General features: G+C 42.2%; 1 pseudogene; it reads right to left on the bottom strand.

Annotated features, from left to right (window-relative positions):
- Positions 1-564: 564 nt before the first annotated feature.
- Positions 565-2,060, bottom strand: LOC101589047 (annotated as a pseudogene).
- Positions 2,061-4,872: the final 2,812 nt, after the last annotated feature.

Raw genomic sequence — 4,872 nt, forward strand, 5'->3', positions numbered from 1 at the left:
AGATGGGAAACAGATATATTTAATAGGTTGGATAATTGTACTGCCGATTTCTGCTGGTCTTTTGAAAAGAGCAGTTAATTCTTAAATTTTTAAAATTCTTTTTTTTTCTTTTGAATTTCTTACAACTTTTTTGCTATTATTTTGTTTTGTTTTCTTCTTAAGCCAATCTTGCACATTTATATCTGGTTACCTGAACAATTAATTTGAAGATAACACCGTGCAATACAGCAACCACTGTTGAATTCCTGTTACTTTGTTTAGTGAAATTTTATATCATTTCTAATGCTGCTTTTTTTTTAATCACTAGTTTGTATTTTTTTTTTCTTTCAGGTGAAAAAACCAGGCTTTATTTTGGAAAAAAACAATTGAATTGGGTTTTGGTGAAAGGTATGGGCAAGAATGGGTACCCCAGGCGGTAATGTCCCCCACTAAGGGTGGGCTGAGGGCTAAGCTGAGCCTCAGGTGGGTCTCTTGCCCCCAATGCTCCCTTGTACAGCTGTCTCCCCATGGGCCCTGGGGCAGCCACAGGAGAGGTGCGGACTGGGAGAGGCTGCTGTGGCCCATTCACTTGGACAGGACATCCGAGGTCTCAGACACCAGCCTCCCATCAAGGGTCTCAGTCTTCTTCACAGCCACAACAGACTTGGTGCGGGTGAAGCCAGGGCTTGTGAGGCCCCGTAGGGTGAGCTCACCATTCCTGCATAGCCCCTGGTGGTCTTGGTGTGGATGCTCAAGTTCCGCATCGAGGCTCCAGCCTGTTCTCCTCACCCTTCAGCAGCTTGCGGTAGATGGCAATCTCGATGTCCAGGGCCGGCCTGACATTCATGAGCTCCTGGTACTCATGCAGCTGCCGGGCCACGTCCTTCTTGGTTTTCTGCAAGGCGGCCTCCAGCTGGGCCAGCTTGGCACTGGCATCCTTAATGGCCATCTCCCCACGCTGCTCAGCATCAGCGATGGCCGCCTCCAGAGATGCTCTCTGGCCTTTGAGGGCCTCACTCTCGACCTGCAGGTGACTGATGCTGCGGTTCATCTCAGAGATCTCGGACTTCGTGAGGCGGAGGTCATGCCGGTGCCTCCCAGCCGGAGTCTGCAACTCTTCGCACTTGATCTGGCACATGCTCTTGGCCTCGGCCTGGCTGCGGTCGGCAATCTCCTCATACTGGGCCTTGACCTCCGCTATGATGCCCTCCAGGTCCAGGGAGGAGCTGTTGTCCATGGACAGCACCACAGATGTGTCCGAGATCCGAGACTGCAGCTCATGCGTCTCCTCTTCATACGGCTGCGTGAGGAAGTTGATCTCGTCAGTCAGCCCTTCCAGGCATGACTCGAGCTCCACCTTGTTCATGTAAGCTTCATCCACGTCCTTCTTGATGAGGATAAATTCATTCTCCATGTCTATATGCTTGTTGATCTCATCTTCATATTTATTGAAGTCCTCCGCCAGCCCCTGTATGTTGCCGAGTTCCGCCTCCAGCTTCAGTTTCCCCTGACCCAGTAGGTCCAGCTGCCGCCGGAGGTTGTTGATGTAGCTTTCGAACATGTTGTCCCTTTACTCCGGGTTCCTTCTGCTGCTGCAGGAGGCTCCACTTGGTCTCCAGCACCTTATTCTGCTGCTCCGCAAACCGAACCTTGTTGATGAAGGAGGAGAACTTGTTGTTGAGGTTCTTTTTTTTTTTTTTTTTTTGGCAGAACTGGGGATTGAACTCAGGCCCTTGCGCTTGCCAGGGAAGCGCTTATTCCACTGAGCCATCTCCCGGCCAAGGTTCTTGATCAGTTCCTTCTTCTGAATATTAACGGCCTGGATATTGGGGTCCACCACCAGGTTCAGCGGATTCAGCAGGCTCTGGTTCACCTGGTTGTCTGTGATACTCCCTACACCACCAGCCCCGCCATAGCCACCCAGCCCCAGGCCTCCCCCCAAAACTGCTGCTGCTGCCCATTCAGGAGAAGCTGGAGAAGCTGATGTGGGAAGCAGGCCCGCTGGTGTAGGAGAGGCTGCTGAAGGCCCAGGGGCCGGAGGTGGACACCTTGTAGGACTTCTGGGTCACCCTTAGGGACATGGTGGAGGCTGGAGTGGAGGCATGCTAACTGAAGATGGAGAATGGAGAAGGAGCCTGGCAGCCACTTCTGGATGATGGGCAGTTTGTATTCTTTAAAATAGGAAAAAGAATCAACACAGGGGATTGTATCAAATTGAAAACCTTGTATGTGGGAAAAAGAGCAAGTAGCAAAAAGATCACTTACCAGGCAAGCAAGATAGCTCAGCAGACTAAGTGCCTGCTTAGGCAAGTGCAGGGACCAGGAGTCCATCCCTGGTACCACACGCAACACAGGCCCTGCCCCCAGGTGTGCTGAGCCACCACTGAGTCCGGGTGTGGTGGAGCAAGCCTATAATCCCAGTACTGAGGAGGCTGGCAAAGGAGGATCACTACAAGTCTGAGCTACATAGCGAGACCCTGTACCAGATAAATAAATAAATAAAGATTTGTTTAAAAAATTAGACAGTCAAAAATAAAAGAACCAGTCAAAAAATGGGCAGATGAAAGAAACAGACACCTCTCAGATACAGTATTATTTTAAATAACTACTTATTAGACATAATTTTTCTATTGTTTTTTTAATTTAATTTAGTTATTTTGAAGAGTAAAAACAAAAGCAAGAATAAAAATTGGAAACAAAAATGAAAACAGGGTAACATACAACAATACATATATCACAGATTTTCGAAACAAGAGTAGCTGATTAACAATGGTTGATATATTGCCTATTTTTATCGTCAAATGTGTTGCTCAGATTAACAAGTGTAGTTATGTAAGATTGGACATATTATTGAATATTACTGCTTGCTTTCAGGAAATATTAAATTTTTATTATTGTCTCTTTTTTTCTTCTCTTACCTTTTAAAAATTTATTTTAAAGAGAGCATAGTAATAATTGATATGACACTAGAAATGGTACACAATTAGAAGACCAAGATGACAGTATTCAAGCCGACTTTTGTATTACACATTGCTGTCCTTGCAGGAGCTGCTTAGATGCAGCTATCAGCATACAGAGTTAGTCAAGGTGAAAAGTCTACACATTAACTGCTATTTTCAAAAAAATTGATGGAAATTCTAGTACAACCACCTCAGCCATCCTGTATATATACTTACTTGCCTGTTGTCTCCCCCTATCTTTTTCCCTACCTTTTCTCCTTCCTCTTACTTTTGTTGTTAAATCCTTAAATTACATTTCTTTTCATTCTACTATGTCTATTATACCTTCCAGGTTTTATTTCTTCTTTCAGGTTCTTACACTAGGGAGACAATATGATACTCACACATGTAGGTCTGGTTTATGTCACTTCTGAGTATAGCCTCTAGTTGCATCCACTAGTTGCATCATCTCAGCCTATGAAGACTTAGAGTTTGTCTTTCTTTACAGCTAAGTAATACACCATTTTATAAAAACACCACATCTTTTCTTTTTCATCCATTCCTTATCAATCAAAATACCAGCACCACCCCTCATAGAACTAGAGAAAACAATCTTAAAATTCATATGGAACCAGAAGGTACTCTGAATAGCCAAAAACAATCCTGAACAAGAGTAAAACTTTTTGACTTTTTGTTCTGTGGGTAATTTCTTTTGACATGCAGAAACTTCTCAATAAGAGTAGGTCCCAGTTATTGACTCTTTAAAGTATTTCCCATGCAGTTTGATTATTTTGCTCATGAACTCTATTGATACTCTAAGATTCTCTCAATGTTAATTGTATAATCTCCTGAACTTATTTAGATAGGCATTTTGGTTGCTTCTAAGATTTGGCTATGACAAATTGTGCTACTATAAATATGGTTGCACATATATCATTAAGCTATGATGTTTTCAGTTCTTTTGGGAAAATATTCAAAAGGGGAATAGCTAGATTGAATGGGATTTCCAATTCTAGTTTTTTGAGGAGTCTTCACATTAATTTTCTTAATGGTTGTACTGGTCTACATTCTCCATCAGCAGTGAAGCATTCCTTTTTCCCCTGCAGCCTCTCCGCTATTTATTATTAGTTGATTTCTTCATGATAGCCATTTTTCTGGGCTGAGATGGTATCTCAGTGTTGTTTTAATTTGCATCTGTTGAATGGCCAGTGATGTGGAGCATTTTTGCAGGTATTTATTTGCCTCTTGTATTTCTTCCTCTGAGAAGTATGTATTCATTCCAGATGCCCTATTTTGGACTGGGTCTTTAAGTTTTGAGGCCCTGATGCTTTTTAGTTCTTTGTATAATATACTAGAGAGAAGACCTTTGTCTGAGTGATTATTGGTTAAGATTTTTTTTTCCAAATTTGGGGGTTGACTTTTTGTTCTGTGAGTTATTTGATATGCAGAAGCTTCTCAATAAGAGAAGGTTCCAGTTATTGATTCTTTAAAGTACTTCCCATGCACTTTGATTTTTGCTCATGAACTCTATTGATATTCTAAGATTCCCTCAATGTCATCGTATAATCTCCTGAATTTATTCAAAAGACTGTTGATGCTATTATTTCAACTAACCTATTTTAAATGTCTACATGTCCAAGTTAGTATGCTTGACCAGTGGTGGTGCAAGAATTGTAAATGACTGATCTTTCTTTTACTCCAGCACAGACTCACATCAGATGCTTACTATGTACAAAGAATTTTCCTCAGAATTTTATATATTTTATTTTTTGAATGTTTATAATTACCTTCTGGGTAGTATTTATATCATTATCATTAGTTTAAAGTTGACAAAACTGAGGAGAGATTGCTTTATAAACTCACACGGGCTGTAAGGGATAAACTAGAATTTGAGCTCAGAAAGTCAAGCTTGGGTGCCTGGACTTTCTAACAACGTGTTCTATTCTGTGTGTCT

The sequence above is a fragment of the Octodon degus genome, unplaced genomic scaffold (genome assembly GCF_000260255.1).
Source record: "Octodon degus isolate 3935 unplaced genomic scaffold, OctDeg1.0 scaffold00096, whole genome shotgun sequence".
Classification (NCBI taxonomy): Eukaryota; Metazoa; Chordata; class Mammalia; order Rodentia; family Octodontidae; genus Octodon; species Octodon degus.